The sequence below is a fragment of the Dermochelys coriacea genome, chromosome 4 (assembly GCF_009764565.3).
Source record: "Dermochelys coriacea isolate rDerCor1 chromosome 4, rDerCor1.pri.v4, whole genome shotgun sequence".
In the NCBI taxonomy this organism is placed as follows: Eukaryota; Metazoa; Chordata; order Testudines; family Dermochelyidae; genus Dermochelys; species Dermochelys coriacea.
Genome location: NC_050071.1, coordinates 123,445,168 through 123,466,596, shown reverse-complemented (window position 1 = coordinate 123,466,596; position 21,429 = coordinate 123,445,168). Strand labels below are relative to the sequence as shown.

Genomic DNA, 21,429 nt, shown 5'->3' with positions numbered 1-21,429 from the left:
AAGCTCAACAAATGGCATATACAGTTAAACTTGTCTTGAGCCTCCTTTCAAGGGACTGATAAAAATTGATGGTAAAAATCAGAAAAAAATCAGATATGTTCTCCAGGCTGTAAATCAGCCTAGTTCTATTAATATAAATGGGAGCTCCACTGATTTGCCCCCACAGACGATCTGGCGCTCATTTTGCATCTTAATACAGGACCCTTGGCTGGAAGATGGTGTTAGGGCTCTTTTGCTCACTCACCTTGTCTGCAGGTGTATCCAATGAAGTGAATGGAAGTTTCATAATAATTCCTCTCCATAATGCGCTCAGTCCTTGAGCCAGGATGCCAGCTCTCATTTCTCTAGCTCAGTCACTGGTAGTGACTGGTGAATCTCAAGAGTCTCAATTCATATGAGCCCTGGAATATTTGTATGATACCCCAGAGAGTATCTGAACACGTGAAAAAGCCCATTACCTACATTCGCCCATTCTTTCTCATCTATTCTTATAATAATCCAACCAGATCCTTTCATATTCCCACGCCCTGCTCTTCATTTCTGTGACACCCAGCTTCTCCTTTATCTCAACCCCATTAGATCTCTTCTGTGCAACTTGTCAGACAAAAATTTAGGACAAGCAGTCTTTAGCACCACATAACAAAGGGCACAGTTCAATGTAGCTATCCATTTGTTACAATACAGCCTGTTACTGTTACCTTGAAATCCCGCTACTAGTGTGTGCATATTATCCTATGCTGTCTGGGGCATGGGAAGCTGAGCAGTTGCCTCCACCTAAATTCATCATTTGGAAAAAATCTACCAAAGTTGCATGCAGTCACCATACATTTGTTTAATCCATTTTTAGTACTTGTCTGATTAAGTAGATGTCCCAATGGCTCAGTTATAATTTCTCCTCTTCTCTGCATCTTTCCCAGGATGGCAACTGGTGGTATTTTGTTGTAGGTTAGCTTATAAAAGCCACTCATATGCCAACATGACGTGCAGGCCTGCCATGGCTCACTGATAAAAGTTGCAGAGTAGCAGTCGTGTCAGTCTGTATTCGCAAAAAGAAAAGGAGTACTTGTTGGACCTTAGAGACTAACAAATTTATTTGATCATAAGCTTTCGTGAGCTACAGCTCACTTCATCCGATGTAGCTCACGAAAGCTTATGCTCAAATAAATTTGTTAGTCTCTAAGGTGCCACAAGTACTCCTTTTCTTTTTGATAAAAGTTTCACACAGCAGTTTGCTGAATTTTGCCACAATCTGCATATTTAAATACATCTCTGTTCTATTTTTATTTGAACTACTATTTCCTGGTATACATAGAGGCTCCAACCAAGATGGGGGCTTCATTGTGTTATTCACTGTACATATACATGGTAAGAGACAGATCCTGCCCCCAAAAGCTAACAACCTAATGAGACTAGACCAGGGGTTCCCAAACTTTTTGCAGGCATTGCCTCTTTTTAATTATTTCCTGCCAGGACCCCAGACAGCATGGAGGACACCATTTTGAAAAGCAGAATGGCATCCTCTGCCCTGTGCGACTTCATGCATATGCGAGGTCACACTGTAGAGGAAAACGGCATCCTCCATACACTGCGGCCTCACATACACTGCACATGCAAAGTCATGCTGGGAGGAGCAAAATGACATCCTCTGCATGGTAGGGATCGCCACGACCCCATCTGCTGATGGCACGACCCCATTTGAGGTCGTGGCCCACAGTTTAGGAACCTCTGGACGAGACAGATAAGAATGTATTATTCTCCCAATCTACAGCTGAGGAAACACAGGGACATTAAAATGATTTGTCTCGGGTCACATGTGAAATCTCCGACAGAGCCAGGAATTGAATGCCGCTCTTCTGAATAATGGGTCAATGCTTTACTTACTGGACCACACTTTCTCTCATGCACAACTTTAGTTTGTGTATGTTTTCTGTCTTCTTGGAAGACTCAGAAGTATATTCCTTCTTTTGCACTTCCTACCCTTCTTCACATGCCTTTAACATGATCAGGTTGGTGGTTTATTATATGCATTGCAGAGGTCCTTACGGCAGTCACTGTAGAGACATTCTGAAAAATACATTCCCTGCTCTAAAGAATTTACAATCTAGAGAATCAGGATTGTGTGCGGAGATACTGGGGGTGTGAAGGATCACCAATAATACTGTTAATTTATGCCCAGCAGAAAAAATATGCCTCAACTTCTTTAATTCTCATTACCTCCCCAGCAGCTCTTCTTGGCAACAGTTTGTTTACTGGAGGAGGAAGAGTCAGGCTAATTCTAAGTATATTCAATAGAACAACTATTTTCTCTCAGGTTTGCCAGCCAAAACTGACACTTAACCAATCTTCATCAAGTTGTCTTTTGATGCATAGTCTCCCATCCGGAACACTGGCTGTAACCGGAATAGTAGAAGAGAATGTAACATACACTTTTTATTCAGATTATGCTGATGAAATTCTAGGATCTGCAAAGTGAGAGTGTGACACAGCCGTGTGGCTGCCATCATGGTTTTTCCCTTTTGTAATGCTCCTTTTTTATTGCAATTATGACTGATTTTACAAGGTCTGGGAATTTGTGACAGACAGCATCTTTCCCCAGCCTCCACCCTCATCTTTCTTTCCTTCTGCAGTTTTATATTATGGACTAAAGATACTATATGTGGTTTTACAACAAAGTTTTTTTTGTTTTTGTTTTGACATTGACACAATTATAACAAGGAGAATAATTCAAGCTAATTATTTGTCCAAAAGGATTTTTCTTCTCATGGAATACCTAGAAGCAGATCATAGTTTCTTGGAATACATTCATTATTTTAAATTATTCAGCACATTTTTGCAAATAGTATTGTAACACTGTGGATTGATCACAAATAGTTCTTTATGAGTAATTGTAGGAACTGCACTGATTAGGTGTGATTGGTAAGATGAGTCACATTATATTGTTTCTATCCATGACTGGAAGACTGTCCATCTTGCAGACTTCATCTGTGAATACTTGTGTAGGCAGATTGAGAATTTGGCTACCACGCATATTGCAGCTTTAACATTCCTTTCCCATGAACATTTATGCCAATAAAACTCAAAGGTGAAGATATTCACAGAAAGTTGAACCAAATGGTACAGAAGTGAATTTGTTAAAATATGGGAAAAGTCAATAGAATCACTTCAGCTTTACACTGGTGTGAGTGAGATCTGACTCTGGGTGAAATCTGACACAAAAATTGCTGCCACTAGTGAGATTAGTATCTAGCCTTTAATCACTTGAAGATGTCCCCCATCATGAATTTGAGCAATTTCAATCCCAAACCGAAGACCTAGAGAGGATGTGAAAAGAGAATAGCAGACAAGTCCAACGACCACCTGGCCTAGCAGTCAAGTCATGGCCTTTTAGTTTCTGCCAGTCTAGTCATCCCAGAGTGGGCCCCAGCTGCAACCTCAATCACCCACACATTCTCCAATTGCTCCCGCAGAGGTTCTGTCATTACAGAGGAGAGGGGCGGGGTGGGGGGGGAGTGCAGGGGGCAAGATGTGGGTGAGCCTGGCTCCCCCTTCCTCTGGATCCCAACTCAGGGCCCGATAGGTTTAATCAAAGCATCTAGCCCAGTTATCGAGCTACCACAAATTATGTTTTCCACCAGGTCACTTCTTGTTCCTACCACTCTGGAGCTCCTCAGTTTGGATCATGGTAACTGGCTTAGCAGACTCTCCTTGATCTCTTAGTGTCCTGTTCAAACAAACTCCTTTATGGCTTTCAGTTCCCAAGGAGGGAGGGAGGAAAGCCAAGTCTCTTCACAAAGCTGTTGCCTTCTGACACAGGCCTCAGCCTTACATCCCAGTGCAACACACAGCTTCTTCCCTTTCCTGGCCTACCATTGTCCTTTTAAACTGTTCCTCCACTGGGAACATGCCCTGCATGTGTTAAAGGGAACGGCTGCCCTTTAGACCCAGGAGTGGTCTACTCTCAGCCCTAGTTCCATGTGAGGGCCATAGGCCGCATCACAAGAAGGGAAAAAAAGAGAAAAAACAACAGAACCCCCAAATGGACATAAATAATGCACACAGATCAGCATTCTGATCATCATGGCACCTGGTATATTATCTGACATGTTAATAAATACCAAAATATACAGAGCAAATAGTGCCAAAAAAAATGATGATGAAAAGTTATAGCACTCTTATTTATGGGTCTAGTCTCCTCTCCATGCTCCTCAATTTAGCAAGGAGATGCGCCGTCAAGTGAGGTACCCTCAACTCCCCACCTGACTTCAAAGAGACCATTCAGAATCTCAGAGCAGTGCTCAACACTGGTGAGACCAAGTTTTGTTTGTGGATATAGCTCTCATCATCATCACTAGGAGTAATGTCCGTGTATGGAAAGGAGAATAAACTGCAGATGAAAGAACAAGTTTGGATAAACTGAAGAACTGACTCGAACCTTTCCCCAAACTAGAACTGAACTATGTGGTGGCTTGTCAATGTTAAGTTAATGTTTTGAAAATTATTTATTTGTTGTCATGAAAGAAGGTGTATTCGGGGGCTAGAATCAGTCACTAGGAATCAGGAGTCTGGAACTGACTACTGGCTGTGCCACTGACTTGCTGTCTAAGATTGGGGAAGTTAGTTAATTGCTCTGTGCCTCAGTTTAGCCAGCTGGAAAACTGATCTGTATCACACAGTAATGTTCTGAAGCTTCAGTCATTTGTTGGAAAGAAGACTCAAAAAGAGCTTGGAGGCCTCCCACTTCCCACCTTTCCGATGCTACATGAAACCCAAAGTGGAAAGTTTTATTATTTGTATTGCAGTAAAGTCCATGGCTCTGTGATATGTTCATACAGTGCCAAGCACAACAAAGAGAAGTGGAAAATTGAGGGAAGTGATTATTCCCCTCTATTCGAAACTGGTGAGGACACACCTAGAGTATTGTGTCCAGTTTTGGTCCCCCCACTACAGAAGGGATGTGGACAAATTGGAGAGAGTCCAGCAAAGGGCAACAAAAATGATTAAGGGGCTGGGGCACATGACTTAGAGGAAAGGCTGAGGGAACTGGAGTTATTTAGTCTGCAGAAGAGAAGAGTGAGGAGGGATTTGATAGCAGCCTTCAACTACCTGAAGGGGGGGTTCCAAAGAGGATAGAGCTTGGCTGTTCTCAGTGGTGGCAGATGACAGTACAAGGAGCAATGGTCTCAAGTTGCAGTGGGGGAGGTCTAGGTTGGATATTAGGAAACACTATTTCACTAGGAGATGGTGAAGCACTAGAATGGGTTACCTAGGAAGGTGCTGGAATCTCCATCCTTAGAGGTTTTTAAGGCCTGTCTTGAAAACCCCTGGCTGGGATGATTTAGTTGGTGTTGGTTCTGTTTTGAGTAGGGGATTGGACTAGATGACCTCCTGAGGTCTCTTCCAATCCTAATCTTCTATGATTCTATAAAGAGACAATTCCTACCCAGAAGAGTTTAAGGGTATGACAGACAGGTAGGGGAGGGGCACAAGGTAAGAATCAGATTTTGAAATACTGTGAAAATGGGATTAGGGAGGGGTGACTGGAAGCAGGAAATATCCAAAATCTTGAAAAAGAAACCTACTCTGATGAAAATTGCAGCGCAATCTTGTAGACCCAGGAGTTTTCTCATCACTAGACTAAATCCCATAAACCACAAAGCTTTAGATTCTCACAGCCATCAGTGATTGCAATTTGAAGAACTTTTTGTCCTTAAAGCATTTTATTAAGATATTGTTAAAATAAAAAGAAAATGGTACAGAGTTTAAGCGTAGAAGTTTCTGGTTATCAGGGAATAACGTACAGATTACCAAGGGACGTGAAGTTCGGTTTAGGATCGGATGGCGTAAGGACTACATAATCTGCAATATCCCCAATTGGGGGTAAAAGGTTAGCGGATCAAAGTACAGACATTGAGATATGAGGGTATGTTGTTCAAATAATGGCTATGTTCAGGTGTGGAGTGTAATGAGTGGATACGATGATGAGGATGGATTTAGCCTCATTTGGTAACAAAGGCGTCCTCACTGACTACAGCTCTCCATTTGCCTGTTATGTATTTTTGAGTTAAAAGATTGCTGCAGCATGTTGGGGTAGGATTGGTCTTTCTGTGCTATGTTTGTATGGCACACTGGGGCCCTGGAGCTCCTAGGTGCTATTACAATACAAATAAATAAATACATAATAATAATTAGTGTTTGTGTCTGGAAATGTTCATAAAGAAAGATTCAAGCAACTACAGTGAGTTAAGCTACCACCCAAGAATTTTCTGAGGAAGAGGAGAACAACAGGAAAGCTGCAAAGATATCCAGTGAGTAACTTGGAAGAATACGGACAGCTGTAGAAGAAGCAATCTCAGAATAAAATATCAGCAGATTAATAAAATCAAACCATTTGTCTGTGCGTATTTCTAGTTTCAGATAACAAAACAGGAATCCAACCAATGGTTTTATTTTTATACGCAAACCAAAAAGAGATTCCATAGGGACTATGAGGTCAGTGGAAGTTTTGTCTGAATGGAATCTGCATAAGGACTTTGAGAGCTGGTGGTATAACGGCTTTTCTGCTTGGACAGTTCTTTAGTAGCATAGAAATGGAAACGTTACTTATTGCTCTGTCCACACTGACAATTCATAACTGGTAGCAAAGGAATGGGACATGGAAAGACAGCAGTGTTATACGGTCAGAGTTACAACAGTTGTTCAGCATTTGCATTATTTGGGCTGGATCTTGATTACATGGTGTAAATCTGTGTAGCTTGACATCAATGGATCTATACAGATTTACATAAGCTGACGATCTGGCCTTTTACATATTTGGGACTTAAGTTTTGACCTCCTGGAACTTGAGCTACCATATATTCCTTGGGGCAGTGACAACACTGGAGAGGGACCCTTTTCTGTCTTATACAAGTGTAGCTCCTAGGCACTCTACTCGATGCCTTTCAGGACAGTTATCTAGCAGTAAACTGAAATAAACATCTATTGCTGTGCTATAGATACCACAACTACCCTAAATACATATTGTTTGGAGCTACAGAGGCCTTCCATGCTCCATGGCATGTATATGATTTTAATTATAACTGATAGGCAATCTATATATAAGAAGCTTATATAGTCCTGCTCAATCATTTTTCTTCAAAACAATTCTTTTATAGTGACTGGTTAAAAGGATATACACACATTGTAATCTGTATTTTTTTTTAAGGAGAAATAGAATTAGGAAACTTTTTCATACAGCAAATGGGAGTTTCATAGGTGAATGATCTCGTACAGCACAGACTTGTCCTCATGTGCCTTCACTGTGTTTTGATCAGCAGTCAAAACCTTCCTTAAGTCAGTTTTTCTGTTAATTCCCAAATTATGTAGGTGCTGCCTGCCAGTTTCAGCTATTATAACATTTTCTAGTTAGTTGGTAGATGTTCAGGCCAAGCTGAGGTCAAGCACAGATGAAGGCCATGCAAAATAAGCAATTGTATGGGTCATGTGATATTACTTGTCTCCTTTTTCCTGAATGGCCTGGAGTTATGATGGGGTTTGCCTTAGAGACTAATGTACTGTAGGTGCTGTGCAAGCAAAACTTAAGGAAGCTAAACATATCTTCTTAGTACAGAAGCACCAGCTAGCACCATTATGTTTGGAGTTTGTCATTCTTTTCTTTATAAAGCATTAAAGTTTGTGGGATGAAACTGTAGTGAGGATTTCCTCTCCTCCCTCCTCCCCAGGCATTTAGTTCATAATCTAGGCCAAGCACTTATGGTATTTAAAAAAATACTTTGAGTTAATTGAGAGCTTCATGGAAAGAACCAAGTCAGGTCCTTTAATTCCTCACTCCTGGTTTAAATTCATGTGTGTGAATAGTTCTTGAGGGCTGGATTCTGTCACCTTTCCTCACGCTGAGTAACATTCTGCTCTTTTGTTGGAATCTGTGGGGCCTCTCCTGGTGGCAGAATTAAACATCCTTAGCTTTGTAATATACCTCAGTGGAGTCCAGCCTCAAGGGCAACTCTGTTAAATACATGTGTATTTGAATATGAATTAAAAATGTGCTTCTTGGCCATACGCTGCAATTTTTAAATGGAAGTGTTTGAATCAGGGTTGCTGCTTACTCAGCTACCTCCACTACCACCTTGAAGCTCTAGGTGAGAGGGGAAGGGGGGGAAAGTAGCTTTGGCTGCTCCATTACTTGCTTCCTGGCCTGCGTGAGTATGTTTATATGGGAATAAAAGAACATAAAATGCATCACCACGGCTGGCCTGGGTCAGCTGACTTGGGCTCACAGGGCTCAGGCTGCAGGGCTAAAAATTGCGGTATAGCTGTTTGGGCTTGGGCTAGTCCCAGAGCTCGGTTCCAGCCGAGCCCAAATGTCCACTGTGCAATTTAACAGCCCCGCAGCCCTAGCACCACGAGCCTAAATCAGTTGACTCAGGCCAGCTGTGGGCATTTAATTGCAGTGTAGATGTACCCAGGAAGCCCCAAGGAAAGCAGTATAGGAGTTTGACTGGGTCTTCCTGAGTCTTGGCAATTATTTATTATTTGTACTGTGGTCGTGCTTAAGAGACCTAGTTGTGGAGCGGATCCCCATTGTGTCAAGTGCTATACCAAGACAGTCTGTACCCCAAAGAGTTTACACTCTAAGATAAAGGACAATTTACAGTACAAATAATTAAAGTATGGATTGGAGCCCCTTAGCCATTTTGAACTATCATATTTATCCCTCAGGCACTAAAGATTAGATACTACATTCATGAGCACACTTTCCTTGGGCCCAGCCTCATGAGGTGCTGAGTGCTCTGAGTATCCATGGACCTCTCTGGGTTTTGAGGGTTAAGCACCTTGAAGGAATCATTCAGCACTCTGCAGGATCAGGCCCATTGTGAGACGGGAATAAGAGAGCATTTGAAGCCAAATGTGGAGATCAGCATCATCTAAGAAAGCCATTGGGCCCGATTCTTACCTCACTGGAATCAGTTTTATACTGGTATCACTCCATGGATTTCAGTGAGGGGAAACATCTCTAGGCCTTAGAAAGTGACCTAGGTTGCTGAATCAGCCTGAGGGTCAGAGGAAACAGGAAAGAATTGCAGTGCTAGAAGAAGATGTTAGGAGAAGATCAGGAAGGTAGCTCTGTAAAGTCTCAGGACCATGGGGGTGCTGAGTGAAGACAAAAGCAACGTGGGAGAGCTAAGTAATATGGGAGCAGAATTAGGGAAGTCAAAGAGATTACAGGATGGTGGGAGCAGAGAGGAAATCCTCAAATTCAATCATCTAATCTTAGTAATGGGCTACATTTTCATCATCCCTCCAACATGCTTTTTTCTTCTCTTAGTGTTTAACTTTAGTTGGTTTATGGGAAGTGTGGGGACCGTCCACCCCTTATTACTTTAGTGAGTGGCTAGAAGGTATGGTCACTTCATCCTGCTTCTTCAGACTGGGAAGCTGCTTTGCCAGTCCGATCACCTAATGCTTGCCTGTTGTGTGTGTGTTGTCGGGGGAACTATTTACTTCCCTTACTCTTGCAGCAGCAGACCCCCAAAACTAACTCTTTAGTGCTCACCCATTTACTTTAAGTCTGGAAATCCCAGATTGTACTGAAGTCCTCTCTCTAGAATCAGATGTTTGAAAAATAGAATCACAGCCTCTGTGATTTTTGAAAAGCTCAGGGGTAAAAAAAAAAAGTGTTTTTGTAAATATCCTCTATGATCCCAAGTGTTGGACAGACGCTGACCAGGACAGCTGGACAGCGACATCCATGTGTACACCAGTGGAGGAACACAGTCACCTGCATTTGTTTTTAAAGGTAGCTCAAGGCTGTTTTTGCCATTAAAATGAGTTATAAAGCTTATTATGCAGGGAAACAGATTGAAGGGATTGGAAGAGTGTGAAAGAGATGATTTTGTTCTGAAGATGGGTAGCGATGAAAGTTTTACAGAAACAGCTTCAATTTATTGTTCCTGCTGGTGGTTTTGCGATTAAGGGAGAAGATTGGAATTCAGGAGACCTATATTATTCCACAGATTTCTAGGGCTGAAGCCTGACCACTTATCTTGCAAGTGCAATTTGCATTTGCAAAATGTACAGCTACAGAATGAATTGCAGGTAAATATCAGAGTAGTGGAGCCTTTAACTTCTTATTTAGTACCCACAGATAGGTAGTTAAGGTGCAAGTACCAAGATTTATGCCACCAGTTTAGTTGGAATGAAAATGTGAGTGCAAATTGCATAACCCAAAAGGTAGGCTTCCCTTTTGAAAGCAAGTCCCTTTGCCTTAGTGTCCTTATCAGTGAAATAGGAGTAAAAATAGTATCTGCCAAGGGATGTTGGGAGAATAAATGTGTTAATGTTTGTAAAACTATTTGATATCCTTGGATTGAAGATGCTACAGAAGTGCATAGCATCATTGTTATTGTTTGTATTTAACAGAGACAGTTATTTCTTTTGGTATTATTGTTGCATTGTATATACCAAAAGAACTTCAGAAGAAGATACATCTGATTTCTCAGTATTTTCCTTAATAATATTCAGTTTATTAGAGAATTTTCTTTCTGTCACCTTGTGTACCCACTTGTCAGTTTACCCTGATATATGCAGTAGTGCAGCTTCTGACAAAACACTGTACAGTGAAACATAGATGGTAAATTATGAAATGGACCATTAACAAATAGAATTGTGATTGCTATTGAATGGGAACTGCTAGGTTTATTACCATTATTCAGTCTCCTAAAGTTTTGACAGATTGATCAAACTAATGAACACAGAAGTGACAGACATATTGGTTCACTAATATTAGGTTACCAATCTTTTCCTTAAACCCCCATTAATGCTTTTTCTTTTGCCTGCTAATGCTAGGATAACAGATAGCAGCCAGACTTTCTGGCTCTACCCACGTACAAAACTTCTAAACATTGGACCTTTTTTGTCTCCCACTGCACTTTGCTATAAAACCACAAGGTTAACACGACCTTCTGGCCCATTCCATTTTGTGTCTTGTTTGGAGTCAAGCTTTGTTAGGGACAAAAATCTATGTAATATTCCATCTGATCAAAGTACTTCAGACGAAAAAGACATGCCATCTGTATTCATTTAGAGATATCTAAGACTATAGAGCATTATAGTGGTATTTTGTACATACTATTGATTGGCTTCATTTGTAGCTATTATAGACACCGGACACTGTTCACTTTTAAACCTAAGCATCAGATTTCCCATTTGCAATCTCTAGGCACTTTATTTTCTTTTTCTTCTCTGCGCCACCCCCCCTTCTTCAGCTCCATGAGCTATACAGTAGCTTTAAAAGACATCATTCAATCAAGCGTCTTTAGAAAATGGTTTAGCATGCAGCATATTGCATTTTCTTCTGGCAATCTCCTGAATAACTGCCATTCTAGTAAAGTGCTCTGAGACTCTGTATAGCTGAAAGGTGATAGATAAATGCAAATGTCCTTCAGTCCTCAGAGACTAGACTTCCTTCATTTGTCTATTATTATCTTCTATACTATCATAGTGACAGGTTTCAGAGTGGTAACCGTGTTAGTCTGTGTCAGCAAACACAATGAGGAGTCTTTGTGGCACCTTAGAGACTAACAAATTTATTTGGGCATAAGCTTTCATGGGCTAGAACCCACTTCATCAGATGCTTGGAGTGGAAAATACAGTAGCAGGTATATTTATACACAGTACATGAAAAGATGGGAGTTGCCTTACCAGGTGGGGGGGTCGACTCCAAACATTTGATGAGGTGGGTTCTAGCCAACAAAAGCTTATGTCCAAATAAATTTGTTAGTCTCTAAGGTGCCACAAGGACTCCTCATTGTTTATACTTTCATAGTTCTTAGGAGTCCTAGTCACAGACCAGGATTCCTATTGTGCTAGGTGCAGTACAAACACATAACAAAAAGACAAGTCTCTGCCCCCAAAAGCTTACAGTCTAAGTCTGTGTGTGTATATGTATTTGTGTGTGTGTATCTGCATATGAGTGTCACCAAGAAGCATCCTAACTGCACCTAAGAGAGGAGTTCTGGCCAGCAGGAAGAGGGATGAAAAGGAACCGATATATATTGCATTCTGTTTATTGTAAGATGCCTGGTAAGTAAGATTTTAGATGAGAAATGGTTGAAATTGCCATAGATTTGCATTTTAGGCACATCAGCAAGGGATCATTATTTAAGTTAAACAATTTCCTTGTCCAAATGTGGTAGGGATGAAAAGAATTCTGTAGAAATTACTTTAAAAAGCTATAGAATTGAGCAGAGAATTATGTCCCCAATATAAAATCTATAGATAGGTTTTTTTAAAAAATCTATAGAATAGTTATTCTGTATTACATTTTATGGACATATCTGTAAGGGTTAATCATAACATTTAGGCCCTGATTCAGCAAAGTACTAAAGCATGTGCTCATTTTTAAGCACATGATAAAAATCCATCTCTATTCAGCCAGGCACTTAAGCATGTACTTGATTTTAAGCATGTGCTTAAGTCCCACTGAGTTCAATGCTTAACAAACCATTCAGAAGGCAGCAAAAATCGTTGTGCTCCAGTGCAAATGTAGTAAGGCCTATACACTGGGAAAGCAAGGCAGACTAAGCACGAGGCTGAGCAGTCCACACTGAATGCAAATAAGTCTCAAGCTTCATATGTACCTGTTCTTATTCTCTAGGTATCAGGGTAACAAAAGGGCAGCATGAAGGCAGAGAATGGGCATGTATAAGGAGCTGTATAACCTCACTCTCATATATTAATTAATTATCATTATATATTTGTTCTGACAGCTAATAGCAATAATGTAGCCTTGGAGGCACGTAGAATGGACTTCCATCTTGAATAGTCCTTTGCAAATCTTCTTCCTTCAACTAGAGTCAATATGGGAAGGGTTAGGTTTCTTAAATACTTCAAAATCTCAGCCTCATTCATGACTGGAGTCAAGCTCTACTTCCTTTGACCTCAGCTCTATAAAGCTTCTGTAAAAGCTCTGTAAAGCTTCTGAACATTAGACATGACCCCACCATTAGAATTGTCTTGTTCTCAATTGGTGCAAGACTGCATCTTCCATGGTCTAAGTATCTCCTCATTTGTGACAAACTCAAACCAATGGATGTTAAGAATACGCAGTAACTTTTGACATTAGTTTCCTCTCCCCAGCTGTTTTTATCTCCCATGTTTCTGTTCCATATAACAGAGTTATCATCACTGCTGTGTTGAACACTCATATCGTAATTTTCACACAAGCATTCAGCCACCCAAACAGAAGCCTTTGAAAATGCTGAAATGCCATTGATGCAAGCTTGATCCAATGTGTGACTTCTTCAGACTTAGGAACTTCCTGCTGTCAATCCACTACCAGATAAACTATTCACTCCTTCAGTGTCAATGCCATCTACATGCAGCATCAGCAGGTCATTTGTTTCTGTTTTATAGAAGGCATGCATAGCTTTGGTTTGCGATTTATGCTCTGCGGAATGTTTCAGAAAAATGACTAAGCGACAAAAGGAAGTTAACATCACATTTATAGAATTTGCAGCTGCTTTTGACTCTATGCATTGATCAGCCTTGTGTATACTGGTACATCAGTATGGGGTGTCTAAGGACTTAAGGACTAGTGGAGGAAATGTAGCAATGTACAGTTAGCTGTGTAAGGGACAATGGTTGTTATTAGAGATTGGTTTTCAGTAGAATCAGGAGTACGCCAGGGATGTGGTCTCTCACCTACATTACTAATGTTCAGATAGACTATCTGATGACAAAGCTGATTGAGGCTAAAGTAGGAGGTGTAAAGATTGATCTTTAGAGGATCTTGAGAATATCATCCGTATAGCCTGAGTTGGAGAGACTACAGACCAAAGGCAACTAATGCGGGAAGAGATATGAAAAATTTCAGAATCTATGGAAAAAGAACAGGAGTACTTGTGATACCTTAGAAACGAAATAAATTTGTTAGTCTCTAAGGTGCCACAAGTACTCCTGTTCTTTTTGCAGATACAGACTAACACGGCAGCTACTCTAGAATCTATGGAGTTTAACAGACTCTTAACTTTAAGCATGTGCATCTGTGCTTTCCTGAATCAGAGTCATAGTATTTGCCAAATATGTTATTTGTTTAATTTTACAATTTTTTTTCATATAATAAATTTTTAGGAATATTTTGAGTGGTATTTATCTGTTTAGCTGTTTGTTTGCCATTGATTTCAATAAGACTTAAGCATGTACTTAAGTGGTCTCTTGAATATGGATGTTTTCCTTCATACCTTGAAGAGCTTACAGCCTGAGGCCCTGATTCAACAATCTGATTGGTCCTGCAGTCTGATCACTGTGGTCAGACTGCTGTACCTGACTGTGCAAAGTCCCACGGACTTCACTGAGATTCTGCAATAGATCCCTGTATAGATTAGATTCCAGGATCAAGGTTCTGTTAAACAGGACCCAATTGTTAAATACTAAATTTGACTGTATATAACTACTTTTTTGGGTCTAGATGTTCAGTGGTGCAGTTTTACAGGCAAATATTGGGATTTGGGCTCACACAAGTCAAACGCATGCAAATCTGCACCTTTGAAACACTTGTCTGTTTGGTCATAAAGAAAACAGCCAGCACTTCCACCCAAACAACTTTTTGTACAAGAACTAAAAATTGTAACACATTGTGAGAAGATGATGAATAATCCTAAATGGAAGGTTCCAAATGCAGCAATTTTTTTAAATAAGAAGAGCACATGTCCAAGAATGACTTTGTACACACAGAAAACAGTCAGTCAGTCAGCCATATGCATGTACAATTAGCTTGTAATTCAGTGCAAAACAAACCCTGTAACAGGCCCTTTTGCCTGTGTAAAGGTGGAGGAGGAGAATGCAAGGAACTTCGCCCCCGCTCTACAAAGGCATAGCACAACTGTAATCCCTGTGCTTGTGGAGCGCAGAGATTGCATTTTTGGTGCCCTGGACTCCCTCCATGTTGTCCCACAGAAAACTGTGCATACCCACTTGGAAAGGCCCTTCACTTACTCCCTCCTTGGGCCAGCACATTCAGCAGAGTCACTTGAAGTCAATGGAACTTAAGCATGTGCTTAAAGTTAAGCACATGCTTAAGAATATTACTGAATAGGGATGGACTTAAGAACAGGCTTACAGTTAAGCATACACTTAAGTACTTGACTGAATTCAGGACTTTGATATTTAGCAATGGCTGCACTCCGATTTTACGGTGTGAAGGTTGCATTGTTTGGACCAGAGATGAGCAGGGTCTGAACAGTAATATCAGGACAAAGTGAGGAGTACAATGGTACTGTTGAATTGGGAGGGTTGGGAGCCACTCTGAGGTTGCAGCGGGAAGGTTGTGTGTGCATTTTCTCCCACCAACTTACAAAGCCTTGGGCCTTCTGGCAAAACCTAACCTTGATGTTAGTTAGTTTACTCCAACTATATGATTTTTTGACATAGAACATATAACAACAATACATACTCAGAGCTGGCTCATGCGTAGTTTTTCTATCTAGAGACAGACTTCACAAGGAGAAAGTGGTTTGTGGATTGAATTACATTTAACACTGGGTGATTGGGACTCAACCAGGGCTTAAACTACAGCCTCTGGTAGGGAATGATGCAGCATCCCACCACTCCAATGGGAGATCCTGGAAGCCTTGTGAGGAAGACGCCTTAAAGCCACAATTTTGTCCCATATTTTAAAATCCCTCATACCTTGTATTAAGTAAGTGACAGGAATCAAAAACTTTTCTTGACGGTTGGGGAACAACTACTTGGCTAGAAGTCTTTCCAGATACCTTCCAAAATTACAATAGCCACTCCCTTCCCATTACACTGCAACAGCTGTGAAAAGACCTGGAAGAGTTGTGGAGATAGTTTCATCCAAAACACGTTGAAGTCAATGGTGGACTTTGCATTGATTTCAAGAGACTTTGGTTCAGATGAGGACAGCTGATTTTGTCGCATTTTCAAAGGACATAAAAGTTTGTTGGCAGAGCAGCCAGTAAATAATTATTTGCAAGAATAATATGTAAGGGGGCACCTTGTGTGACTGCACATGTTGCATGATTCTATGCCAGTGGAGCAAATTAAAGTTAGGGCTAAATCCTCAGCTGGTGTGACTTGGCATAGCTCCACTAAAGTCAAGAGAACTGTGCCAATTTTCTCCAGGTTAAGGATCTTGCCTTTAGAACCAAATTCTATTCTCAGTCTCACTAGTGTAAATCTGAAGTAACTCAATTGGCTTTAATGAAGCCACTCCAAATTTACAACAGTATTAATGAGAATGGAATTTGGCCCTCACAATTTGTCTTATTGTGATGTTATCTCCACAAGGTAAGATCTGATATTTCTATGTTTTTGCAGTGTGAGCTGTCAGTGAGAAGATCTTAAGGTGCTAAAATAAATGGCAAGGCTTTTTTTGTTTTTTTCCCTGCGGTTACTTTGGGTCTGTATGTGACTTCTGTTTAACTTGATGGGAGTTCCGTGTAAGGAATTGCTGAGGAAGCAGGGCCTAACCTTTTAGTTTAACCCAATGTCCAGCTTAGGAGGAACTTTGTTTATTAATTAATTAAATATTATTATGTGTAGCAGAAATAATTAGAATGATAATTTTGATCCTGCACCACTAGACTAGATCCCAAGCCTGAGTCTAATCTCAGTTTCTGATTTTCACCAATGTAATTTTATTGCCTCAACACAGTTACTCTAGAGTTACCCTAGTGTAACTAAGGGATGAATCAAGTCCTTGTGTCTGAAATTGAGGAATATGATGAGAAACTACACACAAGGGAAAATGTTATATGGTGTAAAGGATATTTTATAAAAGTTTCTGCAATCAGTGGACATGCAGGGAAGAATTAGTGTATGATCGTAGTAATTTCATAAGGAAAAAGACTAACAGTACCCACAAAGACTTAAACAATAGGGCATTGTGCTATTGATACACCTGTAAGACTACTTCCACCTAGTGGTGGTAAAGACCCATAAAAACAAAGAAAATCACCATCATCTGCTTTATAATACTATTTTCATAATGACCAGTCTGCTGCTTGTTGATCGTACTTGAGAAATCATTAAAAAAGATCCACCTCAAAGCCAATCCCAAACTAAAAAGTGAAATGAAGATACTTAAAACCTACAGTTTCAGGCTAGTGAGCAACTATTCCACTCAGCTAAAAATTAAAAGGAAAGTGTAACCAGTACCTACAAGTAAGAAATCCCCAGTACAATGTTGAAAAGTTCATGGGCCCGACCCTCTACTAACGTAAATTGGTTTTACATTACCTCAGCTAAGGATCTGACCCATTGTGAGTGTGTAGGTGTATAACCAAAACTGAGGCATTCAAATCACAAAGATGTTAAAAAACCCCAAGCTCACATTTTCATTAAGAAACAATAATTGATACATATGAGCACTAAAACTGCAGTAATATTTTGGCTCAAAGCATCAATCTTTTACTTGGAGGAGACGGAAAAGCACTTCATCAGTATAATCTGAGTCACAAAGAGAGCTTCTTTTTGGCCTTTAGGCTAAGATCCAATGAACTATCAGCTGATACATCCTCTGTTGGTGGCATGTACCTTTCATGACACAATTTTATGCACATTGACAAAAATGTGTTCCCCTCTTCTGACTTGTTTTCTATATTTTCACATATTGAGTGGTTAGAACAGTGAGAGCTAAGGATAAAATAAAATTATATGAACTTGAACCTTTTCACTAGTTACTTTAATTATCTCAGTATATAAGCATTCTGAGCCCAATTTTTGAAGGCACAGTTTTACAGTGGCACATATATGAGCCATGGTATTGATGTTTGCAATGTTGTTGCAGCTGTGTTGGTCTTAGAATACAAAAGAGACAAGGTAGGTGATGTAACGTGTTTTTTTTGGACCAACTTCTTGTTGGTGAAAGAGACAAGCTTTGGAGCTACACAGAGCTCCTCAGGTCTCACCAAAGTTGATCCAATAAAAGTGATTATGTCACCTGCCTTGTCTCTTCAGTATTGATGTGTCATTCAGGGATGTGCCAAACTATGCCTTTAAAAACCTGGCAAGTCATTGCTTAAATGTCATTTTACTTGGCATTCCATCAGTTGTAATCCAGTGGGTTCTATTCTAGTTCCCATCGTAAGGCCACTGAATAAAGACTTATTATGACTATTTTCAAAGCTGTGGCAGGAACAGATAACAAACACACTCTAAAGTGATAGAAATAAATGAGAACATTAAAGAGATTTCATAGCAGTCATCTATGAAGTTCCCACAGCTGTGTCCAGCTATTAATTAATTAATAATAATAATTATTATTATTAAAACCACTATATAATATTAAATTAAAAAAACTCCCCAAACAATCCTATCTTTCAGCTCTCACCCAAGAAAGGCTCCCATTGAAACCAATAGGAGTTTTCAATTTGCAAGGACTACAGGACTGGGTCTAAAATCCATTTGTACAACAATCTTACTATAATGGCCCAGTATGACTCATTCATACTTATTTGCCTGAAATACTACATAAGGAGCAAGTAGTCAAGTAAGCAGTTGAAAGCAGTCTTTCCATCACATAGCAGTAGTTTTAATATCTCTCTGTAGGAAAATCTATATGTCACACTAATATCATACGCACAGTATGCTTCATTGTAAAAAAACAGGTTCCTAATGTGGGATTTTGTAGCCATCACAGATGTTTCAAGTTTCTGTCCATTCTAGCAAGCTCAGTAAGGATGATTTCTTTTAGAAAATGCCCTGTGGCTCAAACAGCAATCTGTACATTTAACTGTCAGACTGAAAAGGCTAACGCCCTTCCATCCTGTCACATGCTGTAATCTTAGAAGTGCCAAGACAAGAATCTAAGGAAAGAGTACAGGGCACTTCTTAATTAGTTGCTTGTCAGTGGCTAATGACAGAGGCCTCAGGTAAAGCCCAAAGGCTATGACACATTTCTTAACTTTTGTCACATAACTGTTAGCCAGAAATCTATTTTATTCAGTACAGTGCAGAAGATTCAAAGCAAATATTTTTCATGAAAAGTAGCATGTGAAGCATGCAGGGCCAGATCCTGTTCTCATCTACGATTTATATAGCAGGCGTCTATTAAGTTTCCACAGTATAGCCAATTTCTTTTTAAATACTATGTAATTTAAAAAACAAAACAAACAAACAAAAAAACCCCCAAACAAACAAAGTCCTATCTTACAGTCCTTGCACAAGAAAAGCTCAGTTACTTGGGAGTGCCTCCATTGTAGTGAACAGATTTATTCCCAATTTAAACTGGTATAACTGAAAGGTGCCACAAGTACTCCTTTTCTTTTTGTGAAAGCAGAAACTAGCTCATAATTTTTAACAATAGCAGACCTGGTTCACCACTACCTTCTCTGGTCAAAACTGAAGTAATTCTTTGGGCTTCAGTGAAGTTATGCTGATTTAGACCAGCTGAGGGTCTGGCCCAGTTAATTTAATTTAAGGTCAGGTGTGTGGAAAAGGAGGCCACAGGAATCCTCTCTCTTTTATGGCCTGTGTAGGGCTAGCCACAATGGCAGTCCTTTCTCTAAAGGGAGTACAGGGACTGCTCTCTCCATCTGCCCCAGAGGGGAGAAGATAGAGTCATAGTCTTCTTCTACATATGCCCATAGGCCAGTCATGCAGGGGAAAAAACAGGATCCCTCCAGCACCTGGTATGCATTAAGTATCTGAGGAGAGATTGTACCTTTCTAGGCTGAATCTTACTAAAATTTCCCTGAGGCAGGGTTGAATGTGTTTGGGTGTCCCTTGCATGGGGCTGTGCCTTGACTTTGAGTAGATTTTCAAAGGTATTTTGGCACCTAAATACCCTTATAAATGTGGCCCTTTAAGCCTTTATTATTTTTAACCTGCAGAATTCACTTCATTGTACACATAGGTAAGAGTGCTGATGATGGAAACCATGCCTTTGGTGTCTGTTATTACTACTTCAAGCCAGGGAGTGCAACAGGACCCCCAGCACCCCTAGTTGCAGCACCACTGCACATATTTGGGTGAGGGAGGGGAAGAGGGGAAAAGCAAACCATACTCAGCTTTGCTCTTGCTGTGTTAAAAACATTTCCACTTAATGCCACCTGTAAAGAATCAGCCAAATCAAGTAAAGATTTCTCAGTTGGAGAGGAAGGGAGAACACAGGATACAAGAAGAAGAGTGGTAAAAAGAAGCACATTCTGATGCTGGGAATTAAAAAAGTGTTCTCAGTTGGAAACCTAAACTTCAGAGACTTGAAGGGCAGTGTTGTGTGAACAGGGAATGTGGGAGTGGGCCTTTTAATCACTGTCTTGCATTCTGTGTTTGATCTAAGTTGGGATCAGTTGCTAGGTTCCAACATGTTCTAGAGGGGAAAAAACATACTCATCAGACCTGAAAGAAGATGCCTAAGACTTGAATAATTTTACCACTATTACCATATTATTGTTGAGCAGTATATGCTAATTGCTAACATGTGGCGGTATTTTGCTGTCAGATATATGTTTGCAGGTCCCAGTTGAAGGAACTGCATGAACATTATGTGAGGGCAGAAGTCGAGCCCGTTGGTACCTTCTTCTTGTGTTTTCTACTTGAGTTGAATCCTAGCACTCTGAGGTATAATAGTTTTATATCTCAAGTTACATTTGATGAGTTACTGTTCCAGGTGCATAGCTTTTAAATGGCTTTTACGTTTGTGTTAGGTGAATTGCAGTTCATCTACCGTAATGTAGCTTGTTCTGTAAACAAGATTATGGGCTAGGGTCTGAGCACAGGAGGAGCCAAATTGCTGTTTTCACCTTCCTGGTTCTTAGGACTAGAGCTGGCCCCAATACATTAAAACCTGAGGCCAGACAGCTTTAATTTCCATTACAGGTGTAGGATTCTACACCATTGGAGGACTACTCCCAAGCCACCACACTCCCTACACCGGTGTGGAATCACTGTGATTGGTATCTGCAGCCATGCTCAAAGCAAAGTTATTATAGAAAGCATGGTTCTGGACAGCAGGGAATTGCAGTCAGCAACACCAGGCTCTGGTTACTGGTGTGTTAGTCATGTATTGTTTACATGCAAATAACATAGTAGTTCTATGCAAGCTCTCTCTGCCTTGATAAGCAGAAGGATGCCCCATGAAAAGGTGAGTTTGGAGACCTATGGCCCAGGCTGCTTCAAACAGGATTTTTTTTTTGCTAGGCATTTGCAGCTAGGTTACTGCCCCTTTGGGCTATCTGAGTGGGACAAAGGGGATGGAATCACAGGGAAATAGCACCAGGTTTACAGAGCTTCCAGAATATTGTCGTCATTGTTTAAATGTTTAGGAAAGCTGAGATTTTTGTCTAGCTCTTACGTGGGTGTATGGTAGGAGAGAGGGAGTAAGAAATCTCTGTACTCCCCCTGTCTTTATGGCCTGGAAAAGTGCAGCTTCCACAATCAGGGGAGCATAGTGTCTGCTCTCTGATTAGC

The 21,429-nt window shown here is 40.4% G+C and overlaps 1 long non-coding RNA gene across 2 annotated transcripts in view; it reads left to right on the top strand.

Annotated features, from left to right (window-relative positions):
• Positions 1-19,463: 19,463 nt before the first annotated feature.
• The window catches only part of LOC122459713, a 78,026-nt gene continuing 76,060 nt past the window's right edge, over positions 19,464-21,429 (top strand). The window contains exon 1 of one of the 2 annotated variants that reach the window (XR_006280569.1): positions 19,464-19,649. This is a non-coding gene — a long non-coding RNA (uncharacterized LOC122459713). The remainder of the gene's footprint in view (positions 19,650-21,429) is intronic. The other variant, XR_006280568.1, reaches the window with a different exon arrangement.